The sequence below is a fragment of the Nycticebus coucang genome, chromosome 4, assembly GCF_027406575.1.
Source record: "Nycticebus coucang isolate mNycCou1 chromosome 4, mNycCou1.pri, whole genome shotgun sequence".
Classification (NCBI taxonomy): Eukaryota; Metazoa; Chordata; class Mammalia; order Primates; family Lorisidae; genus Nycticebus; species Nycticebus coucang.
The window spans coordinates 141,397,621-141,423,103 of record NC_069783.1 but is presented as its reverse complement, the minus strand read 5'-3'; the positions used below and the strand labels follow the sequence as shown (position 1 = coordinate 141,423,103).

Sequence of the window (25,483 nt, the reverse complement as noted above, 5' to 3'; positions counted from 1 at the left end):
TTTTTTTTTGTTGTTGCAGTTTGGCTGGGGCTGGGTTTGAACCTGCCACCCTCGGCATATGGGGCCGGCGCCCTACTCACTGAGCCACAGGCGCCGCCCGATAGTACTGTTTTGATGCTTAACTACTGAGCAGATTATACACAGGCCACATAACAGGAAGTGCCTTTCTAGACATTGCCGTGTTAATAATGCACCAGCTATTCCTGAGCTTGAGACGTGGCCTTCTGAAGATATGTTGGTTGCCTCTTGTTCTTTGAGCACAGAGCACTTTAAGCTCACGGTGAGAGCTTTAAGTCAGAAGAGGAATGGAGAGGCCTTGTTCAATGCAAATTTATACCAACTATTCAGGAAACAGCTTTGGGCTTCTGCCATGCTGACGATAAAGGCATATTACATGGATGGATCTTTGTCATGGACCTTGCTTGAACGGAGATTGCTGGCTTTTTAGTGGTGAACCGAGAGAGCAGGCAGTGGGGTGGGAGTGCAGGGGTTTGGCTAGAGTGTAAGAGGCAGCCAACAGGGTTTTCATCACAAGTCTTTTACCTATGCCTTGACATGTATACAAAGCAAGTGGCATTGTGAAGACTGCACCACCCTGGAGGAAAGGTAATCATTTTGGTGCAACATTTTAGGATCTTTTAGAAAGTAGGAACTTTTGTTTATTTTTGCCATGACGCCACTTTTGTTCTTTCAGTGATTCATCAGCAGATTGACCAAGATTGATGCAGTCTGCCAGGGTCTTGTGCTGTTGAATGGTTAGATAAATCTTGCACTGGTGTTCATACTTTGAAGGACCCTTAATTATTGGGCTTTAGGCATTAAAGAAACTGAGCCCAGGTAAAATGGAGCAGATCCAATTGCTCTTTATAAATTTCCTCCTGCTGCCTGCAAAAGAAGCTAGAATCTCCCAGTCTTGGCTCAGTAGACAAAATATTTTGTGGGTACTTGTATAACCTGAAGAAGACTGAAATTGTATAGCAGTTAGCATGAGGGAAACCCTGGGATTATTGCCCCAAGACTGTCATCAGTGTAGCACAAATTCTGCTGTTAAGCCATCATTACTGTTTGAAATGGGAATTGGCAAAAAGGGAAATAAGGAAGAGGCTTCTACTTTATTTATGATCCAATCTACCCATCCACCTATCCATATATCCACTCACACACACATCTGTCCATCCTCCCATATTTTCTTCCTTCCTTCCTTCCTCCCTCCCTTCTTCCCTCCCTCTCTCCCAGAGTACTGCAGTAGAAGAGACAAAACTCTTTGCCTTTGTGTAGCTAATACTGTACTAGGGAAAACCAGGTCTAGTACATTGTCCCTCTGGTATCAGATTACACGCAAAGAGAGCACGTGATTGAGGAACAGCTAAGTGTTGGTCAAATGGCAAAATATATATAGATGAAGTTCCCCTATGAACAGAAAAGGCAGGTGGCATGATGGGGAAGTACTGAGCTCAGTGACACATTCCTATAGACTAGCGGTTCTCAACCTGTGGGTTGTGACCTACAGGAACTATATTAAAGAGTTGCTGCATTAGGAAGGTTGAGAACCACTGCTGTAGACAGCCTGAGAGAACTGTGGTAATGATAGTGCAGGTCATTGGCCACTGGACAGGTGTGATGTGTGGCACTTGAGGTAAGACTCAGATAACCTTACCCCGCTCAAGCACCGAGAGGACCAGTTCAACTCCACTTGCGGTAATTACCGAGTGCCTGTTTGTAACCAAGGCTGAAAATGTCGACACAGCAGGCAATGTGGGCAGTGGAGCTGAGGCCTGTCTTCTGTCTCCTCTTTTGGCCTTGGTTTCTTCACCTGTAAAATGAGGCCTGTATCTCAAGCGTCTCTCTTGGTTTGAATTAAAACCAAAAAAACAAAAAAAAAAACTGCTTAACATTGTTGAGTAAGACTGTAACCAGTTGCCTCTTTGATCTTTGATCAGTGATCTGCATGAGTGGAGGGGACCTGACTCTACCTTTGCAGTGAGTACAAAATGTCCATTTTTGCCCACCACCAGATGGCTGTTGGCATGTGCAGAATCTCAGGCAGTATGAGAGGGTAGTAGCCACCCAGCAACACTGGGTCCTTGTGTGAGTGTCCTCATAATCTGTCACCATGCTGTTACTCATACTGATCTAAGATAAATTGCCAATTTGCTGAACAGCAGTGGTTCTCAACTTTCCTAATGCTGCGACCCTTTAATACAGTTCTCAGCCTACAGGTTGGGAACCGCTGCTCTACAGTGATTGTAGATGAGAGGCAAAACTGGGCAGAGAGGTGCGCTTCTGCAACTGGAACCAGGGTTGGGCAGAGCTGACTCACGTTGCCTTAAATCCTTGTTTGTGTGTTAACTGGCCGCAATAGAATAAAATCACTGAATATCAACTCATCAGAAGCTCTGTAGCCATCTTTTTACCAGAAGTAAATCTTTAATATACATCCTGTCCAAGAGATACTGTCCTCTCTTCTCTTCTCCGTGTGCCATTCCTCTCCCTCTCTCTACCTTAATAAAAGTGCAAAACTGCTAATAATATGGAAACAAAGAGTGCCAAGGTTTAGTAAGATGAACTGGGTGTGTGTTTGTTCCACCTATAGTAGTAGCCAAATCTTCCAAAGCACATCATCTGACATTTTAGAATACAGACTTTCCTTTCATAGCAAAGCTGTATTTTAATAGCTTGCGGTTTTAAATATAGTATCTAAACTCATGAGCAAATATATTCTTTCTCAATTATATCCCTAACTCTACCATGATTGTCCCTTTCTTCTCCATTATTTCTCTAGAAATTATTGGACTCTGCTTATAAAAACTAGAAGGCTGTGCATTATAGTAGTTTAAAAACAAATCAAGTTTGAGCAGTATGGTAATTCAAAGGAGTTTTAGGTATTATTCAAGGTTTTTATAAAGAGCATTCTTGAGCTTGAATGAAGCAGTTCTTTTCCTGATGAGCCACTGGCCCATTGTTCTGAGTTCAAGCCTCCTGGTGCTCATAATAACTAATAAGGAGTTAATGTTGCTTCTGCCACATTTAAACATTAACCAAAGGCCTTCCTCTGCTATTTATCTGTTATCAACAATTACTTGGAACATTTTCTGGCAGTGGAGCTTTGTTTTTCCTCCGAGGAGATGCTGGAACAGGATGAAAATAGACATTAGGGCACAACAAAGGAAGATTCTTGATTATGTCCAAAGAAACTCTAGCCTTGTGGGTGTGTAGAGTTTGTTTGCTCCCTTAACATTTTGTAACCTCCTGTTCCCTTCACCCCCACCTCCCCATTTATCAGGATCTAGGGTACAGGGCAGTAATGATTATTTCAATGTATAGTGGTGAGTGGTACCTTTTTCCTATTTGGAGCACTCATTAGAGTTGCTCCATGGAGGTAGTGTTACAATGGGGTCTGATAAACAGAGTTGAGAGATTCTGCTTAAGGACCTGAGGTATTAATGTTTTCTAGGTCACTCATATTTGGGGAAGTGAATAAAGGGTACAGGAGTATGTGCTGCAGATGTACGCCTTTGGTTATTAGCAAGAGACTGGATGACCCAGAAACTTAAACCTGGAGAAGAACAAAAGAACTTTCAAATTTACACATGGGAAGATCTTGGAGACTCTTGAATAGCCCCTCTGGAGTGCTTTCTTTACCACCTAGCTGCTTTGCAACTGTTGCGCCTGATAGCTTCTCAGGGTAGAGGGCCCCATAAAATTTTAGCCTGTTTCTGTATAGAGTGCTTTGGAGTGGTGATTTCTCTCTGGCTCTTATTTACTCTCTAAATACCCTTTGGAAAAAGAGCTCATGAGATGCATTGAGACTTGGTATCAAAAGCCATTCACTGATAGCCATTGCTCAGCTTTTCTCTACTCTTGGCCTTAAATTTTGTAAAGAAAAAAGTTTTAAAGAAATATTCCTGTAACACAAGAAGACATACTCATTAAAATCTCAACAGTGAAAAAGTACATAAGAAAAAAGTGGAAATCCTCCTACCCTATTCTTCTTCTGGTAAATAACACTGGGATCATCTGGATGTCTAATTTTTCTTTTCTGTGCATTTATCTCTACTCAGACATGATTTTGCATAAATGGGATTGACCCACATACCTATTACTTGACTTGCTGGCCCAAGGCTTCCCTGACTGTAGGGGGACAGCAGGTACATGATAACAAATTATAGGGCTTATAATGTGAGTCCTAATCTTGAGCCCTTGGGTTCCACTTCTCTTCTAGAAGCTTTAGATAGTGCTTTACTCTCTGGACATGGCTCTCAGTATTCTGGTTTCTTCCTGTCTTGGTCTCCTTATAAGGTTTTTCTAGAATGGATTTTCTAACTACCTCAGTTCTTTCGACCTGAGTCACAGTCACAGTGACCTCTTAGTGGAAAGTTTTAAGCTTGCCTGTGTGCTTGCACTTAGAGGTACCATTGTGAGTGTTCTGTCAAGATCTGCTTTGACCCTGTGGAGGCAGCCCACCCGGGTGTCCTGTGTGGTAAAGCCATCTCATTGTCAGATTTCTAGTCATTTCACTCTGACCTCTTCTGTGGCTTTGCTTTCTGTGCCCATGGGCTGTGCCCATGTCCTTGGTTCATTTCTCTTATTCTAGGTTTTTTGCCTGAAATATCCTCCCTAGGTTCCATTCCTTGAGGTCAGGACTGCTGTCTTGGTGCACTTGGAGGCTGGCCTGCCTGCTGTTGTGGTGATCTGCGGGTGAGGTGCCCACACCAAAACCCCCTAACATATCTTGCTAACCAACTCGAGTCATCCTGCCATTTCTTCCCATCTTCTCTAAGATTTGTTCCGTTCTAGCCTTTCTTGGCTGCGGAACATGATTTTGAACAATTCTCTCACTGTGGCTTATGATTAATCTATTTTCTTACATCTGATACAGTGTCATTGTCACCACCAGCAAAATAGTTTCTTAGGGCTTCCAAAGTGGCTTCCCTACCTGAATCCTCAACCATCCTCCTAACCCAGGGGGTGGGGAGAAGGGAGTAGATAGAAGTGCCTGTACTTTTCATCCTCACTATCAAGACACACTGAACCCCTCTGGCAGTCTTTTCTAGTGCCTTCATCAGGGTGAGGGTAGCTCAGAGGTGCACTATGAATGCACAGCTGAGGTAATTTAGGAAGCTAGACTCTCTATGTTCTCTTCAGCATAGGTTTCTCTGAGTCATTTGATCACTCCATCCCAAGTGTCACAGTTTTCTATCACCTTTGGGCCTTTATTGCAAGTCTTCACTAATTGGTGCTTTCAAGATCATGCCAAGGTCTTTCAGCCATAGGTCCTGGATCAGGGAGAACTGTCTCCTGCCTGTGCTCCAGTGTTACCCTCCTTACCCTTGGCTGAAAGTCCTACCCTGACTCAGTCATGCCCCAGACCCAGAACTCTTTCCATCTTAGACCACCTCAGCATTCTCTGTGTACGTTGGGTGTTGCGGCCATCATGCCTACCCAAACATGCCACACCTATATAGTCTTCTACCTCCATGAGCTACCACCCACTGCGTAGAAGTACAGAAGCAGCCGCCCTGACTCTTTTCAGCTCCCAGTGCCTCAGCACCTCTCCTGGGATCCTGAGGGCCACTCACTGGCTGCCCTGGCAAAGCAGCAGGCTTGGCACTGAGGATGTGGTCCCCAGTTCCCTGGGCCCGGGAAGTGCCCTGAGTAGCTGCTTGGTGATAGACGGGTTTCTTCTGATTGGTTTACACTTGCTTTTCTCCCACTCCAACTCACCCTGGCTCTTCCATTTATAGAGTGGGAATAAATTAATTTGTTTTAAGAGGTAGTAACTTTTTTTGAGACAGAGTCTCACTTTGTCACTATTGGTAGAGTGTTGTGGCATCACAGTTCATAGCAACCTCAAACTCTCTTGGGCTTAAGTGATTCTCTTGCCTCAGCCTCCCAAGTATCTGGGACTCACAGGTGCTGGCTACAACTCCCGGCTATTTTTTTGTTGTAGTTATCATTGCTGTATAGCTGGCCTAGGCTGGGTTTAATCCTGCTGGCCTGTGGGCATGTGGATGGCACTGCAAACACCGTGCTACAGGTGCCATAGCGATTTTTTAACGTTGGATTTCTGTGCTTTACCATGGCTTGCATAGTTTTGCTAATAGACAAAAGCAGCCCCTTCTGAAAGTAGAGCTGAAATAAAGACTTCATGGGTCTTGTTCACTAAATGGGAGTGCTGTACTTTCTGTGGTGTCTAAGGATATAGCTGTAGGGGAAGAAGTCAGCTAGGGATTATAAATACTTTTGGACCACAGAATAGGATCAAAGAAGGGCATTGAGGGGCCATCACACAGCCAGTGCTTATAACTTAATGTGGCATCTCATTCATCTGAGCTGCTACTACATACAGACTTAGGATTCTTTTTAAATTATGAAGATGAGTCTCTACTTATCTTAGTTGTCATGCCCTGGCTGGTACTATTAACATAAAATTGAGACTGGAGGCCATAAAATTGAAGGTGAAGATTCTAATCTGCAGCCAATCTTTCTTACCATAATTTTTTTTTTTAAAAGGGTAAGAAACCCCTGGGAGGCACCTGTAGCTCAGTGAGTAGGGTGCCGGCCCCACATACCGAGGGTGGCGGGTTCAAACTCGGCCCCAGCCAAACTACAATAAAAAAATAGCCGGACGTTATGGCGGGCACCTGTAGTCCCAGCTGCTTGGGAGGCAAGAGAATCGCCTAAGCCCAAGAGCTGGAGGTTGCTGTGAGCTGTGTGATGGCACAGCACTGAACCAAGGGTGACAAAGTGAGACTCTGTCTCATTAAAAAGAAAAAAAAAAGGGGGGGGAACCCTCTACCAGGCTTGTTTGTCTATTTGTCTCTGTAGGTATCCCAGAAGCCCCCGTGGAAACTGACTTTGGGGTGGCTGGGACAGAACAAGTCAGTGTGAGCCCTGGACTAGCTTGCGCCTTCTTCCTGGTGCATGGACTGCGTTTGGGCATGTGTTAGCTCTTAAAATGCTGTTCATCCATCACCATACTGACCCCTTTTTCAAGTTTCATTGTTATATTGTTTTGACTATAAAAGTGGCACTTGTTACAAAACCAGTTTCTGTGATCCAGAATAGTATTATCAAAGTTGTGTTTGTATCAAGATCATCTGGCCCCACCTCTAGAGTGTCTGATTCAGTAGTTCTGAGATGGGGCCTGAGAATGTGCATTTCTAACAAGTCCCCAGATGATGCAGAAAATCATTTCTTTGAGGACCATCGAGCTAGAAAGTACAAGGAAGAAAATGTCATCTTAAATCCTAAAACTCAGAATCACTGTTAACGTTTTAGGGGGTAATGAACATATACATACATATATGGATATATTCTTAAAAGTAATGGTAGTTCTGTGCTGTATATAGTATTGCTTTTTTTTTTTTGAGACAGAGTTTTACTGTGTCGCCCTTGGTAGAGTGCCAAGGCATCACAGCTCAGAACAACCTCCAACTCTTAGGCTCAAGTGATTCTCTTGCCTCAGCTTCCCAAATAGCTGGGACTACAGGCGCCCGCCACAACACCCAGCTATTGTTGTTGTTGTTGCAGTTGTCATTGTTATTCAGCAGGCCCGGGCAGGGCTCGAACCCTCCAGCTTTGGTGCATGTAGCTGGCGCCGTAACCACTGTGTTACTGGTGCCGAACCTATAGAAAAGGTTTTCCTTTTGGAATCATTTTAGATTTGTGGAAAAGTTGCAAAGATAGAATAGAGAGCTCTTATGTATCCTGCGCTCAGTTTCTTTTATTGTTAATGTCTTACGCTATTATGGAACATTTGTCACAACAAAGGAATAAATATTTGCTATATTGCTATTAACTAAACTCTATGCTGTTACTGATTTTAATGAAAATACATTCATGTATTTCCAAATATCAGAAATACATAGTGTTTAACATGAAAAAAAAGAAAAAAGAAATACATAGTGGCAGAAACTGCATGCCTTCCACCTCAGTTCCTGTATATTTCAGGGTATTTTTCTACACATTTATACACACTTATAATTAACATATGGACATGCCCATCCATTTTATTTTAGAACATACTCTTTTAAATATGTCTTGAAAGTTTTTCTACATCAGTATATCTAGAGCTGCGCCATTGTTTTTTAATGGACAACACACATTATTTTGTACCCTTTTAAAATTTAATACAGCTTATCTGTTTCTAGATTTTTTTTTTTTTTTTTGAGAGAGAGTCTCACTGTGTCGCCCTCAGTAGAATGCTGTGGTGTCACAGCTCACAGCAGCCACAAACTCTTGGGCTCAAGTGATTCTCTTGCCTCAGTCTCCCGAGTAGCTGGGACTACAGGCACCCGTCACAACGCCTGGCTTTTTTTGGGTTGCCGCTGTCATTGTTTAGCAGGCCCAAGCTGGATTTGAACCTCCTGCCTCAGTGTATGTGGCCAGTGCCCTACCCACTGAGCTATAGGCACCGAGCCTGTTTCTAGATTTTTAATCTAGTAGATTAAAGGTGAGGTCTGGCACACCTTCCTTTTATCTTAAATTGGAGGTTAGAGATTATTTGCCTGCCTTTGTGCCATACTTAGCATGTTGCAGACTCTGCCAAACACTTAACATGTATTATCTAACTCAGTTATCAAAACAATTTTATGAAATAGGTATCATTATCATCCCTGTTAACAGATGAGGAAACTGAGGGTCAGACAGGTTAAGTGAACAAAAAACCCTTTGACGACTTTCTAGCCGAAGCAGGTGCTCTCTGGCATTTTGGGTGAGCTTATTGTGCACATTGCTTGTTTGTTCAGCCAAAATATGAAGGTGAAGGAGGTCCTTAAGGAACTCAGAGTCTAATTGGAGGGAGGCATATATAAATAATATTAATTATATGATAAGTATTATACTATAGGTTATAAGTTGTGAGATGGGTTTTGGATGCCTTAAAAAATCCACTGGTGGGGATGGGTATACTTGGAACCCCAGCGGCATCGAGGCACAGATGGAAGTAGAGCATCAGATTGGGCAGTCAGACCTGAGTTCTAATTCTGAACGTGACTTTCTAGCTGAGTGACTCGAGGCAAGGTACTTAATCTTTCTGAATTTTTGTTCTAAGTATCTTTTTTGTGAGGATTAAATAAATATATATAACAACTAGTTATTGTTCTTCTTAATAAGTATATAGTTGTTAGTATATTTAATATAAATGTGTAATCTCTGCTATATCAGTTGCTGAGTGGAAACCTGCCTTTAAAAAGTCCTTGCAAGTTCCAGATAGAAACAAAGAAGCACCCAAATCTCACAGTTAACTTTCTTACCTCCCATCTCCCAATACCAAATCCTGAAGCCCTTTCTGGGCTCTTTATGCCCTCATCTTTGCATTCTGAGATGGGCCTCCCTCTTGGCACTGTGTCCTTACCTCCATGGATGTTTTATCTTTGGCGCCATCTGCTCTCTGTGCCGCTCCAGTTCCTTGGAGGGCAGAATTTGTGCCTTTCCTTTTTGTGCCTCCTGCAGTTTAAGGGAAATGCATTAGACGTCAGTTGCAGAACCAGATGCGGTTGGAGGGGGCACATCCTACATTCCCAATCAGAGTGAGCTTAAACATTATGGTTTAAAAATTTTTTTTCACCTCTTCTAACAATTCTTTCCCGCTGGTTTTTTAGACATTAGCCTTTGATAACTTGAGTTTCTAACATAGAAGTGTCATTGAACATTTTGTTCAAGAAGATTTTTTAATTAATTATGTCTTGACATATGAGTAGTCTTCATTATGAATTAACTTAATCTTCAGGTGTTTCACTGGGGAGGAAAGATTTATGTTGATCCTCTCCCCCTCCCCCTGCACTTAGAGAAGCAGAACAAGACTGCCACAGGTTAGATGAAGTGCTGCTTGCTCTTTTCCTTTCCTGCTTACTATTGAGAGAGCATTCCAGCAAGAATTCTGGGCCAGCGAAGCTGGAATGATACCGTAAAGAAGTTTTGGTTGAAGGTTAAGGGAACAACTAGTTTCTTTGCTGTGAGATGGCTTGGAGAAGTTTCTAAGTTTGTCTTGGGAAGGTTGGTGGTTAAAACATGAACCATTCAAATGGTTATCTTGAGAATTATGGCAGTGTTATTTTTCTTCCTTCTCCTGGAAAATCAGCTAAACTTACAGAGGATGTGAAAATCCATTGATTTGCAGACCAGCATTTGCGTATTTGGATGTCAATAACAGAGAGCCTCACTAGAGTTCTGCATTTTTTTTTTTTTAAAGTAGATTGCTCCCCCTTAAGAGAGCCAGCTATTCAGAAAACTTCATCACAGGTTCTTCTTCCATTCAGGCTTAATCTGGTCATTCAGAAGCCCTTGCCCTCTCCTGCTCAGAGGCTGCCCGTGCCGACCCAAGGCCACAGAGGTCTTCCTCTTTGGCCCTCAGCAGGCTCTGAGGGCAGGAACAAGTCTGATTCTTTGGGTAGGGGGTTGGGTTGGATCTTTTAAAATTAATCTCTGGGTGTGAACTGTAAAGGAGCCTAACCAGCAGGGATTTATTTTCTTCTATAATTTACCTCTGCAGCCAGAAGCTGCTGATTGTTTTAGCCAAAATTTATTTTTACAAAAGTGACCAAAATGTAGCAAACTATTTCACTGAGGTTGTTCATTTTATGGACAATTGTTCCTTTTCAGGCACTTGAATCACCCTTATGAATTCTTCCCCCACCTTTTTTTTCCTTACCCTTCTCAGTCTCAGTTCTTTAACATGTTCAGTGACAGACAAAATGGCCTTAGAAAGTCCTTCTCCACACAAATAAGCACCTGCCTCTATCTCTCTTCACATTTTTATTTTCCTCTGACATTAAAACAACAAGAATAGAGTGGGGCTGTCTTAGAAATCCTATCACTGCAAAAAGAGTTGGCTTAAGGTGGCCCTGGGGTGGTGGCAGTCAGGGAATAAAATCTGGAGTCTTTTCCATGCTGCCTGGGTGTACCTGCTTGTTAATTAGCTGTGTGGCACTAAGCTGTCTGGAGCAGTGCAAATTTGTATTTGCTGATTTGAATTCAGAGGAGTTTTTTGGTAATAATTTATATCGTTTTTCATTTTAGAAATTTAATTTCAGAATCGCCATAATTGTCAATACTCAAATCCTGCATATGCATTTCTAAACTTGCCAAAATAATAAAATGATGAATTTTAATTTTTAAAATTTCACATTTACTCTTTTCTGCTTACCTGAGGACAAATTGCAGATAAAGTCTGAATGTTGAAAGAACCATTTAAGATTTAAGTTTTATTTATTTATTTTTTTCTTTTTTTGTAGAGACAGAGTCTTACTTTATGGCCCTCGGTAGAGTGCCGTGGCCTCACACAGCTCACAGCAACCTCCAACTCCTGGGCTTAAGCGATTCTCTTGCCTCAGCCTCCAGAGTAGCTGGGACTACAGGCGCCCGCCACAACGCCCGGCTATTTTTTGGTTGCAGTTTGGCCGGAGCTGGGCTTGAACCCGCCACCCTCGGTATATGGGGCCGGCGCCTTACCGACTGAGCCACAGGCGCCGCCCTTATTTTTGGTTTTAACCTGCAATGGTTTATATCTGCAAAATATGAGACAGCTCTATTGATTATAAACAGATTGCGTAAGTCTTTGACATCTGAGTGTTTAAGATGGAGGAAATCTTCTGTGTCATGTTAGCTTTGCCCTTCACATGAGATGTGGGTCTTTTTTTTTTTAGAGACCAAGTCTCATTTTATTAACCTTGGTAGAGTGCTGTGGCATCACAGCTCACAGCAACCTCCAACTCCTGGGCTTAGGTGATTCTCTTGCCTCAGCCTCCTGAGTAGCTGGGACTACAGGCGTCTGCCACAACACCCGGCTATTTTTTGTTGCAGTTTGGCCAGGGTCAGGTTCAAACCCACCACCCTCGGTATATGGGGCAGGTGCCCTACCTACTGAGCCACAGACGCCACCCGGGATGTGGGTCTTTGATGCACTTGCAGGCCTGAGTGCTTTGTGTACTTCTAGCCCGACAAACCTCTCACTTGTTTCAGGAAATCATTTTGAGTGAACCATACCTCTTTTGAGGGTCTGAGCACTTTTTCAGAAGAGCTTCTCTTCAGAGCTATATCACACAGGCCCAGAGAGCCTAGGTGAGGACAAACAGAGGTGCCCAACTTCCTGGTGGCCTGACTTCTGTGAAAATCCACTAAAGCCAACAGGTTGGCTGTTCTTTTTTGGAAGAGAAAAGAGACCCTGTTCTTTTATTTAGCAAATCAAGCCATGTAGTAGCAACCAGAAACTAACCAAGGAGTGAAGACCAAGCTTTTAGCTTCTTTCCTTCTTGTCCCTAGACCTTCATAGTTGTAGTTCATCAGTGGAAAGAACTTTGGCCTGGAAGTTAGAAGACCTGAGCTCTAGAATGAGCTGGGTAACCTTGGGCAAGTCTCTTAATGTCCCCAAGATCTTTTTTCCAGAGTGAAGGAATGGACCTTAATTCTCTAGCTGTTTCTTACCCCTACGTCCCCTGTGATTCCTAAGGGCTGGCGTTGCATCTGGGGTTGGAGATCTCAAATGAGAGAGGAACTATTTGAGGTGTTCACTTAAGGGACTAGAAACTCTATTGACTCTTGAATCTTTCACTTAGAACAATGAGAGCATCTTCTACTCAAATTAAGGGGTACCCTCAGATTCCCGTATTTAGGTTATATAAACCAGTAGTAGGTCCCTTCTTGCATGTCACTGGTATTGCTGTTTTGGGGTGAGGACATTTTGGACTAAGGATTTAGAGATTTCCTACCAATATACAATGTATGTATACTGAGGTGGTCCTTAAAGCAGGCTTAAGCTACTCTTTCCATAGCTGTGTGCTTTATCTGACCATATCTAAGGTACGCTGAAAGATTTGACTAGCACTTATAAGGTGTGTTCAGAAAAGGCTGTTTTCTGTATTTCTTCTTTCCCCTGCTTTCCCCCTTGTTGATCAGCATAAAACTACCAGGTTTTATGTTCCAGTGGACAGCTGCTGCTGGTCTGATGTTTTTCTCTCCCCCTCCTCCTGCTCCTTCTGTCTCCCCTCCCCTGGGGGTCCTCCCCTCCCAGCCCCCCATCTTGCTCAGCTCTGAAGAGAGCTGTACCTTTGTGGTTCTTCTGCAGCTGCTGGACTTTGATGGGGACATGCTTGCTGCCTCTACACTTGCTTCCCTTAGCAACCAGTCCTTTGACGATGACCTCTTGCTGTTTGCCTGTTGTCTCTCACGTTGGATTATAGATGAGAGATTTACCAGGCTGGGGGTAAGGGCCTGCTGTTAGTGCATTGCTTTTACGGTTCCCAGCGTCCCTCAGCCTGTGTTTTCTTTCTCCAAAATATGAGAGTTGTAGGTGGGGAGTATGTGTCTGTGGAGGGGATATTAGTAAGTTTGTATAATTGTCCTTGTTGTGAGTTGCTGCTGTCATTATCAAAGCTATTTTATTTACTCTTGTTTTTATTATGATGGAGGGGCTACTATTGTTCTTCACTCCCCCAAGTATTTTTATGTTGGCACTAAACTTGCTTCCAGATGTAATTAATCTGCACTCAGGGAATTGCCAAATTACCTAAATCTCCACATATTTTGACACTCTTATTTCCCCACAAAGCATCAAGTTTTCTCTTTATTTAAAGCAGCAAAATTCCCTGATGTGTAGTTCTTATTTTGCTTGGGCAGCTCATGATGTCTGTGTGAGCCACTCTGTGCATTTCTGTTTAGCGTGGTGGATTTGCCTTGGACAGGTGTGGATGAGGACATTGTGAAGCAACAAGAACCCTGGATTAAGCCATTTTTTAACCTATCCAAATAGCAAAGGCTAAAATAAAAATAACACTCATTTTTATAAAAAAATACAAAAAAGAGACACTTTTATACTCCACTGGTGGAGAGGGTTGACTTAGCAGTTTGTTTTCTAGGGATCTATCCTTTTAAAAAGTCAGAGACGCATATTGAGATTTATGTGTAGGGTTGGTCACTGACATGTTCTTTGTAATAGAAAATTGCCAACAGTGAGAATATCTAACAATAAAGGGCAGGCTAAGAGATAGTATTTTTGTTCTTATGATAGAGTACTGTGTAGACATCAAGATTCTTTGAGAGTATTTAATGTCAAGGGAAAATGCTCATAAGTGAAAAGAGCGGACTATGAAACAATATATCATATTCTAGTTTTGTTTAAGTAAAAAATAAGAAAAATTGTATGGCATACACAGAAAAAGAAAGACTATGGTAATGAGACTTTTTGTGCTTTCATATTTTTTCATATTCCAAGTTCTTTAATGATCATGTTTTAGAGTGAGTCTCCCTAATCTGAATTCCACAATCCAAAATTCTCCAATGAACATTTCTTTTGAGTGTCATGACAGCACTCAAAGAGTTTTGGATTTTGGAACATTTTGGATTTTTGGGTTGGGGTGTTCACAGTAAGTACAATGCAAATATTCCAAAATCTGAAAAAAAAAAAAAAACGGAAATACTACTGCTCCCACACATTTTGGATAAGCTGAGAATGTTTTTAAACTTTAATTGGCTCTTCACCTCTCCACCCCAAAGTACTCAAGAATATTTTCATCTAAAGCTAAGTATTTATTATAATAATAGGTGAACTAAGAAAATGCCTTTTCTCTGGGAGTTTCTGTTGTTATTGTTAGGATGTGTTTGTGTTTTTTAAAATTAAAGCCACTGTCATTCTTTGTGTGAGAGAGATGGCTTTGATGTTTTAAGCAGTTGCAATTTTTTTTTTTTTTTTGGTAGAGACAGAGTCTCACTTTATGGCCCTCGGTAGAATGCCATGGCATCACACAGCTCACAGCAACCTCCAACTCCTGGGCTTAAGCGATTCTCTTGCCTCAGCCTCCTGAGTAGCTGGGAAAACAGGCGCCCGCCACAATGCCCGGCTATTTTTTGGTTGCAGTTCAGCCGGGTCCGTGTTTGAACCCGCCACCCTCTGTATATGGGGCCGGCGCCTTACCGACTGAGCCACAGGCGCCGCCCAGCAGTTGCAATTTTATCCTAAGGGACTTATACCCTTAGAAGGAACGAATAATATATCATCCTTCTGCCATCATGAGATGATGCTTGACTCCAGAGTGACTTACCTAGTGAGTGAGTGGTGTTTGGACCAATTGTTTATGACAGAGTCCAGGTGGACTGTCTATTTACTAAAGGTGGTTGAATGTTAGTGAACTTGGAGCTTTTCTGTTTGTTGGTGGTAGAATTCACTGGTTATGGACCCTATTTTTATTTGGAAATCTTTGCAACTTGGAAAGAATTAGCAGTGTTAGCAGGTGATGGTTCCATGAGAAGGCTGTCTACAAGTATCAGAGTGGTGGGAGAGGATTTTAGGGATTGGGTATGGGTTTCCTTTGTGTTTGGCAATCGCAGGTGATGGGTGCTGATGGTTGAAAGGTCTGTATTCTTTGAGATGTACTTGACTATGGGGTTGGTTGAGTTAGGTGATGGAGTAGTTATGAATCATGAGCTAAAATGTCTCATGCTTCTACAGCCCTTATTGTCACCAGTTACTTGGGAAACTTATAAAGCTGAGAAAAAGCTGAATATAGCAGCCACTTCCTGAGAAAGTGTTGAGTGGTTCCAGTTCAGAGTGCTGGATCTTGGGTAAAACTAGAGGGCCGTGCTTCTGTTGGGCTCATCATTTGGGAGAGACTAATGAGGGAAGAGCTGGCTCTCTTGGGAGGGTTTAGTCTTTGTTAACACTCTTCTATTTTGAATCCTTTAAGTAAGTACATGTGGGAATCAGGAGTCTACATTGATGAGTTTTCTTCCTCTGGTAAATGGTTATCAACTGTATGTTGGTGAACAGTATTATAGTGTATGGATATGTGTATACCACCTTTATGGGATTCCTGGGTGCTGCTGTCACTCGGTTTTATGTCTTGAGGAATCGCCAGACTCTTTTCCAACATGTCTGTAACGATTTTATATTGCCATTAGCAATGCATGAGGATTCTAATTTTTTCATAAACTCACTAATACTTGTTATTATTTATCATAAATTTGATTATAGACACCCTATAGTAGTAGGTGTGAAGGGGTATCTTATTGTAGTTTGATTTGCAGTTCTCTCCTGGGTAATGATGTTGAACATCTTTTCATGTGCTTATTGGGCATTCATATATCTTCTTTGGAGAAATGTCTGTTTAGATCTTCCATCCATTTCATTTCAGTTGGGCTACTTGTTTTATTATTAGAGCTGGAAGAGTACACTCCCCGCCCTTTTTTTCGAAAGACGAGGTATTACTCTGACACTTAGCCTGGAGTACAGTGGCATGATTATAGTTCCTGCAGCCTTGAACCCCTGGGCTCAAATGATCCTCCTGCCTCAGCTTTCTGAGGAGCTAGGACTGCAGTTGTGTGCTGCTACACCTGGCTAATTTTAGTTATATTTTTAAAGCATTGAGGATCACAGAGAGATTTTCTTTACATGGGCTGTTATATATTTGCCATATGAGAAATTAGAATAGAACATTTAAAAATATTTTAAAGTTAATTTAAAAATAGCTTAAAAACATATTACTTGTTAATAAAAATAGCATATTTATCAAAATTGTTTTATTTTGAAGAATATAGTAAGTAGAATGTTTTATATATTTGTAAATCTCTTTATTTTTATATTTTTATTATTTTTTTTTTTTTTTAGATAGTCTCACTTTGTTGCCCTCAGTAGAGTGCCATGGCATCACACAGCTCACAGCAATCTCCAACTCTTGGGCTTAGGTGATTCTCTTGCCTCAGCCTCCCGAGTAGCTGGGACTACAGGCGCCTGCCACAACGCCCGGCTGTTTTTTTTGTTGCAATTTGGCCGGGGCCGGGTTTAAACCCGCCACCCTCAGTATATGGGGCTGGCGCCCTACCCACGGAGCCACAGGCGCCGCCCATCATCAGCGTTCTTAAGGAAACTTTTTTGCAATTTCAAGTATCCAGTGGTCAGGAGTACAGTTGGCATCAGTGTTGTGATTCATGCAATAGTTTTTCATACCATTGTTTTTTGTACCATCAGTGCAAAAGTTTGCAGAGTATAAAAGGCAAATAATGCCTTTGTGTTATTACAAAAATAGTTTTGCTTTCATAGATTACATGAAAGGGTTGAAGGACCGTACCACCACCACGTCACCATGGGCTTGCAGATCAGACTTTGAGAACCACTGGGCTAGACAACATTTAATGTAAACTGGGATAAGATTCAAAACAATCTTATCAAAATTTGCATTAAATAAACAGAGAAGTGCTTGCTTCTCTGTTTCTGAGACTGGTAGCATCAACTTGCATGGTGATACACAGTATTGTGCACCTTGTAGTTTCACCATTTTTTCTAGTCTTCAGCAATGCAAAATCACAAAGGCATAACCATTGGGACTCCTTTGAAAGCAAACTTAATCCTCATTTTCTTCCTTTTCTTTCTTCCAAAGAAAGGAGCTTTTCTCCACCACCGTTGCCAAATATACTGTTTCTCTATTTCACGTTTTATGTTTTAAAAAGGGTAGTGGTCCTCTAGGGCCACCATCTTTATCCCTGCTTCTCAGGACATGCGTACACTGAGAACCCTTGACTGATGTCTAGTTTAAGCCCAGGCCAGTGGCTGGCAATGACCTGGTCCTTGCCATGTAAATCCTTGCTGAATGGCATAAGACTCTAACTTAGCAGTTCATGGCATTGTAAGGTGAGTCCAGTTTCCCAGCCAATTATGACTCCATCTAAAGCTGTGGCTGAGCCATTAATGTATTTTGCGCCTTATCCTCTTTTATATCTTGCCAAACTCTGAGAGTCTACTATATAGCTACTGGCAATAGGCCTCTGCCAAAACAGTCTGTAAATGTACCATTTTACACCTCATTTTTCTTGTTTTCCCCTTGTGATGGCACCTTGCCTATGTTTCTCTCCCCCATATCTTTCCACCCACTTAAAAAAATTATTCATTTAACTTATTCCTGCATTGTAATATTAGAGACTTTTGGCTTCTGTAGTTACTTCGTGTAGAGGAAATGCCCAAGAATGCAAATGCTAATATTTCTCTGCCAGTAGTTCTCTAAGGACCCTCCTATGGGTTGAATTGTGTCTGTCTCCCCAAATCCACATGCTGAAGTCCTAACCCCTAGTAGCTCAGAATGTGACCTTATTTGGAGATCTTTACAGAGGTAGTCCAGTTAAAACGAGGTCATTAAGATAGGCCCTAATGACCTGGTGTCCTTATAAAAGGGAGAATTTGGATGTGCACATGGGCACAGTGAGAATGCTAGGTGAGGATGGAGGCAGTGATCAAGGTGATGATTCTACAAGCCAAGAAACACCAAAGATTGCCAGCAGCGAGGGGGAGAGATGTGGAACAGATTCTATCTGAGAAGGAATCAACCTTGCCAACACCTTGAGTTTGGATGATATATTTCTGTGGTTTAAGTCATCCAGTTTGTGATGTTTTGTTATGGCAACCTAAGAAATGAATCCCATCTCAAGGCTGACTACTGTCTCCTATGACCCTGTGGTTCTGTTACTCACCTTGGACTTTTATTCTGCAGGTCATGGCAGGGGTGGTTTCCTACTCTGTGAGGTTCCTCCTCAGAGCAATGCTCTGTGAATGCACACACTAATGGAGAATGCAAGGTTAAGGACTGTGTCTTCTAGAAGAATGGATAGAGATGGGTAAGTGGACCCAGAGGCAGGCAGCTCCATGTATCTGCTCCCAGCCCTTCTGCACTGATTGGAGATGTTGAAATCTGACTGGCCTCCACTTGCTCCTCTTTCCTTTGGAGCAAGAAGCATAGAGCCAGCACGGGTATATCTGTCTTTATTTTTTCCAAGTACTTTCTCCATGGGACCCTCCTGCGGGTTTCCAGCTGACCACCAGCTTGCACCACACAGCCAGGAGAGGAGGCCAAGAAAAGCGAGCAGCTGGAATGCTCCGGGCCTCGAAACATTACCCTTCGTGGTAGTTTGGTTCTTGCCAGGATGTCCTTGTAAAACTTTTATGAAGATGTTATTGTACTTGCATTGGAGGTTGAAAATTGCTGTAAACCTTGCTAAGTCCCATGTCTCCCCGGAATGTGGGATGCTAAGGAAATGCTTCTGGCCCTCCCTTCTGGACGGGTGGGCCACTGCAGCAGCTGCCTGCGTGGAAAGTTGAGCTGGCTAGATGGATTAAGGGACATCAGCTAGGCCTTTGTTTAAAAATATTTAAAATATGTTTGAACCTCTCTTTATTAACAAAGAACAAATCCTTTCAGCAGGGAGAAATTTTTCATTTCCTTTTTGTTGTTATTGTTTTTTACAATTTTATTTGGTTCTTTTGTATATTAGTGACTTTGGAAAAGTGATTTTTGAAAACCAAGTAGAAAAGGCATTGCATAGGGCGGCGCCTGTGGCTCAGTCGGTAGGGCGCCGGCCCCATATACCGAGGGTGGCGGGTTCAAGCCCGGCCCCGGCCAAACTGCAACCAAAAAATAGCCGGGCGTTGTGGCGGGCGCCTGTAGTCCCAGCTGCTCTGGAGGCTGAGGCAGGAGAATCGCTTAAGCCCAGGAGTTGGAGGTTGCTGTGAGCTGTGTGAGGCCACGGCACTCTACCGAGGGCCATAAAGTGAGACTCTGTCTCTACAAAAAAAAAAAAAAAAAGGCATTGCATAGTTATATTCTATTTTACTTCAGGGAAAAGAGCAGTTTACTTCTATTAAGAACATAACGTTTATAAAGATAATCTTCTCTAGCTCGTTAGCTTTTTCTGGTAGAGAGCTTTTTTTTGAGACAGAGTCTCACTTTGTTGCCCCTGGTAGAGTGTTGTGGTGGTATCATAGCTCACAGCAACCTCAAACTCTTGGGCTGAAGTGATGCTCTTGCCTCAGCCTCCTGAGTAGCTGGGATTATAGGTGCCTGCCACAATGCCCAACTACTTTTATAGACGAAGTCTCGCTCTTGCTCAGGCTGGTCTCGAACTCATGAGCTCAGGTGATCCGCCCACCTCGGCTTCCCAGAGTGCTAGGATTATAGGCGTGGGCCACTGCGCTGAGTTGGTGCAGAGCTTTGACGATTAAAACACAAGAGTATGTTTGAGAATGTGCATATTTAAAAGATCTCTGGAATTAGTAGTTCATGAAGGTGTATTAGTCATGACAATGAGCTTTGGAAGTTACAAAGAAATAAAAATGAAAAAGATTCCTATGTCATGGTCTGCTGGTATGAGAGGCAAGAGTCCTTGATTATTAGTTATATTGAGTTAAATTTCAGAATAAGGTAGCATTTTTCTAAAATAAGATATAGGTTTTCTCTTGTCTTCCCCTGTGAGGATCAGTGGGTATCAGGTTTCTGCTAACCTTGAGATTTTCTTTGAGCATCTTCCCAGTGATATAATAGAAATCATGCAGGAGGGCAGCATGTGGCACCTTAGAGTGGGTGGGTCAGACTAGGTGTTATGGGCACTGGGCATGCGCTGCAGGCAGGTGCTGGTGGGAAAGGCACGGTAGGTGGGTCCCTGCTTACTGGGTCTGTTAACATGTACTTTTAGAAACTGATCCTAGCTGGATCCTTGTTATTCTATGTCCTTAAACCAGATCATTTATTTTGAGGAATATTTGACCAACTCTGGCTTATGGCTTTGCTGTCTAGATACTAGCCAGCCAGTGCTTGACAGGGATGAGGCCACAGCCTGTGAGAGATCAACCTGGAGAATTATTAAGTTGTCTCTTAAGGTTGTTTTAAAATTCCTCAAGGGCCAACTCTGAAGTTCAGGAAAGGGTGTGCTGGGTTTCTCTCTTTTGCACCTTTCTCTTCTAAGTGCCCCTGTTCTTCATTTGCCTCTGGAGGCTAGAATGTGAGTAAAGAAGGGGCTTCGGTTAAACATTAGAATATATCAGGTTTCAAGGCTTTTGACTAAACTTAGTGAAGTGCCACTGATGACCAAGGTTTCATTATATACTAAAAGGATATTTCTCTCCAGCCAATTATGTATCAGTCATTAATCATTTAACAAATGGCACTGGGCAGTGTGCTACAAGCAGGTGCTGATGGGAAAGGCACGGTAGGTGGGTCCCTGCTTCTGGGTCTGTTAACATGTATTTTTAGAAACTGATCCTAGCTGGATCCAACCTGGATAATTCTCCAGGTTGATCTCTCACAGGCTTAGGTTGAATCCTACCTTGTCAATTTTGTAGGTCAGAGATGGTTGGATGTTGGTAGTTTCCCATGGTGTTGTCTAGAGTTCTCTGGAGAGGCCAAGTAGCATTTTGCTTCAGAACAGAGATCTGGGACCTTCTGCCTTGTGCTGGGCTGGAATTCTCACCGGGTACTTTCTTGAATGTGACTTTAGGTACCTAGTATTCTGTTCATGTTTACTCCTGTGAAACCGGGGATGATTGTGGTTATTTTCTCTTCTTCTCCCTCCTCCACCCCTCCTTTTCTTCTTTTTTAAGACAGGGTCTCATTCTGTTTCCCACGCTGGAGTGCAGTGGCACAGTCATAGCTCACTTAAACATCAGTGATCCTCTAGCCTCAGCCTCTTGCATAGCTGGGACTACAGACACACGCTACTACACTGACTAATGTGTTTTATTTTTTGTAGATAAGGTCTCGTTATGTTACCCAGGCTGATGATCTTGACCTCCTCCCTCCTCAGTCTCCCAAAGTGCTTGGATTACAGTCATGAGCTACGATACCTGGCCCATAGGGTTGTCTTAAAGATTAGATATGGCCATGTGTGTAAAGCACCAGCCCAGCACACCGCTTACTCTGTTGTTATCATCATATTACTTAGTCATTCTTAGGACCTTCACACTTTTGCACCTTCTGCCATACCTGTATGCCACCTGTGTACTCATTGTCTTAGTCAACTTGAACTGCTATAACGAAATACCATAGACTGGGTGGCTCAGACTGACATTTCTTTCTCTCCGTTCTGGAAGCTGGAAGTCTGAGGTCAGGGTACTAGCATGGTTGGGTTCTGGTGAGGTTCCTTTTCCTGACTCACCGATGGCTGTCCTCTTGCTGTGTCCTCACATGGTGGAAGGAGGGAGGGAGAGAGAGAAAGGAAGGGTGCTTGGGAGAGTACACCAGCAAACTCTTCTGGGTCTACCTTAATGACAACTTCATCCTTGTGACCCCATCTACCCCTAGTTAACCTCCCAAAGGACCTATCTCCAAGTACACTTGGGAGGAATTAGGACTTCAACAGTCGAATTGGGGGGGGGGGAATACAATTTAATCTATAGCAGTTGTTTGCAGGCGTCCTCAAACTTTTTAAACAGGGGGCCAGTTCACTGTCCCTCAGACCGTTGGAGGGCTGGACTTATAGTTAAAAAAAAAAAACTATGAACAAATTCCTATGCACACTGCACATATCTTATTTTGAAGTAAAAAAACAAAATGGGAACAAATACAATCACACCGCCTCATGTGGCCCGTGGGCCGCAGTTTGAGGACCCCTGGAATGTATATTTTTTAAAGTGACTGCAGTTTCCAAAAGGAAAGTAATTTATTTTATTTATTCTTAGATGCTTTTCCTTTTTTGTATCTTATCTCTGAAATTGGAGTGTCTGAAAATCCATGATATATCCTGGTTTAATTTTTTCTTTTCCCCTAAAAGATGTAACTGTTGATAGTGTCTTGGTTTGGGAGGAAAATGGTATTTTTTGAAGGAAATTTTATCAGGCACTTGTGCTGGTTGTCTTTTTCCAGTTCATATTAACATAAATAAATGTCTATCATATTTAAAAGTCCATCTGTGTGCCACCTTACATCCTTTGGATTGACAGTGGACTCAGCCTACGCTTCGGGAAACACAAATGCCGTTGATGGTTTTCAGATCACCATTTGTGGAGCAGCTTCAAGTTCATTGTCAGGAGCATGGATGCGAAAGGGAGCAAGCAGCCTTAGGGGCTCTTCACCCCTTGAGGCTCTGCCTTTGTTGGTAGTGTACGCTGGAGTTTTATTTAAGATTTGGTTTATAGAAAAGTCTTCCACTACTAAACAGACGCTACTAAAACCACAGCAGTAAGCCGTCCTTCCGTTTGTTCCAACTAACGCCCTGGAGCTCCTTACTCTTCTTCCCTTCCCTCTTCTAGGGCTGGTGGTTTTTATGTGACTCACAGTGCCCCATGGAGAATTTGGAGGAGCTAGTTTTGCCTTTATTCCTACAGGAAGGGTGACTTGTCTGGGAAGAAAGTTGCTCGTCTTTTAGGTTTTTTTAAATCACATGGTCTGATATAGACAGTTTCCTTTCCCCTTCTTGAACCTTGAGCTGAGTAAAAAATTACTTAAGTGTTGAGGGTAGTGTGTGTGGTCATCATGAAGTACTTAGGCACTGTTTTGGTTTTTCTTTTTTTTTTAGAGATAGGCTCACTCTTTACCCCAAACTAGAGTACTCTGGCATCATAGCTCATAGCAACCTCAAATTCCAGAGCTCTTCAAGCAATCCTCTTGCCTCAGCCTCCCAAGTAGCTGTGACTACAGGCATCTGCCACAATTTTTAATAGAGACAGGATCTTGGTTTTGCTCAGGCTGATCTTGAACTCCTGTGCTCAGGCGATCCACTCTGTCACGAGTGCTAGGATTACACACTATTTTTACTTTATTTGTAAGAAAGCTGAGAACCAAGTGAGGCATTCCTGTTTCTTGATACCTCTCTAGACATTACATGTCATCCTTTCAAGGAGGGAGTATCTTTTCCACTTCAAGTATGAGGTATAATAGTCTCAGAGAGCTCTGGAATCAGCCTGGGTCAATTCTGGAAGAAAAGGCTTTATGGCCATGATTCCTTTCTACTCCAGAATGTAGTCCTAGGGTTCAGGGACACCAGGAGCCTGGGCTGGCCCCTTCTCCCTCCCACTACCCATTGATTTGTTACAAGGTATATTTGACTTTGGTCTAGAGGAGATAGTGTACCTATTGTGCATAAAAAGTTCACGGCTTTCTTCATTTGGAAGTAGAATTATAGAGCAGTGTAGATTGGCACAGACTATCTTTGGGTCTTTTACAACCTAGGCTTTATAGTTTGGAGCTGGGACAGTGCTTTTTGAATTCTCTTTTTGTCAAGGGGCTTTGCAGTTCTAAGATTTTGCTTTGGTGCCATTGGTTAACAGAAAAGTCTTGTAGTTATAAAATTCCAAGCTGAGGTTTATCATTTAGAGCCATTCCATAGTTGGATCCTTGGGCCAACTCTTAACTGTGTCTTCACTGTACCTGTCACAGTGCATGTATGAATGTCACCCAGAGTGTGCTCAGGAAACTTGATGAATGAGATTATAAACTCACAAATTGCTTTCTGATGGTTTAGCAATGCCTGCCCTTTCTGAGATCCTGTCCATAATACTGAAACTAGTGAGTACCATCTTTAGAGGCGGGAAACATATGCTGTTGTGCACAGTTTTGGATCTGGAGAATTTTGTGGGGGAATTGGGGAGTTAAGAAAGCTGCTTTGAAAAGCATGACTCTTTGTCCTCTTGTTAATGACAGCTGAGGTTGTAATTCACTGGTATGAGTTTTATCTTTTCTGAAATGTTACAACCACTTGATCCGTCTGTAACTGTTTGAGTGCCTACTAGGCCCATAATAAAGCAATTATTATAGATTTGGAGGTGGGTAGAACAGTTGGCTTTACTCTTTCCCCCTCCTTTCGGGGAGAGAAAGGTATGGACACAGTGATTAAGAGCAACTGTGGGGATGGAGTAGCTGGGCTGAATTTGAGTCCAGTAGATTCTTTTTTTTTTTTTTTCCTTTTATTAAGTCATATACACATAGATCATGAATACATTTATGCATTTGTGGGGTACAATGTGTTGATGTTTTATACAATTTGGAGTGCATACATCAAACTGATTAATACAGCTTTCGCCTGATTTACTTGATTATTGTGTTAATACATTTATGTTCTATACTTGATAGATTGACTTGTACCCTTGCAGTATGCTCCATAGGTGTGGTCCCACCATTTACCTCCCTCTATCAAACCTCTTCCTTCCCCTCCCTTCCCCCTTCATTTCTCTCGTTCATCCTGGGCTATAGTTGTGATCTATCTTTCATAAGAAAGTGTGAGTAAATATAAATTGGTTTCATAAAAGTACTGAGTACATTAGATACTTTTTCTTTCATTCTTGAGATACTTTACTAAGAAGACTATGTTCCAGCTCCATCCATCTAAATATAAAAGAGGTAAAGTCTCCATCTTTTGTAAGGCTGCATAGTATTCCATGGTATACATATACCACAATTTATTAATCCATTCATGGGTCGATGGGCACTTGGGCTTCCTCCATGACTTGTCTATTATGAATTGCGCTGCAGTGAATAAGCTGGTGCAGATATCTTTGTTGCAAAGTGATTTTTGTCTTTTGGATGTACTCCTAGTAGAGGAATTGGGGGATCAAATGGAGCCCAGTAGATTCTTGGGCATATCACTTCCTATGCCCAGGCTGTACCTCATCCCAGGGCACTAACCACCATCCTGTCCACCCCACAGAAAGGAAGCAGATGTGACCTGAATTATGAGTTACAAAGACTGTGTATCTGAAGTGTTGCCACTGACGGGGAGGGGTGAGTGCACAAGTGGC

At 42.4% G+C, this 25,483-nt stretch overlaps 1 protein-coding gene across 4 annotated transcripts in view; it reads left to right on the top strand.

Annotated features, from left to right (window-relative positions):
* ZNRF3 (zinc and ring finger 3) overlaps positions 1-25,483 on the top strand; it is a 249,219-nt gene that overhangs the window by 114,097 nt on the left and 109,639 nt on the right. Inside the window, exon 1 of one of the 4 annotated variants that reach the window (XM_053588499.1) lies at positions 1,959-1,980. The exons of 2 other annotated variants lie outside the window; for them this stretch is intronic. The gene's annotated coding sequence lies outside the window, so the exon portion shown is untranslated. Of the gene's footprint in view, positions 1-1,958; positions 1,981-18,442; positions 18,598-25,483 lie in introns of those variants that run through there. One more of the 4 variants, XM_053588497.1, reaches the window with a different exon arrangement.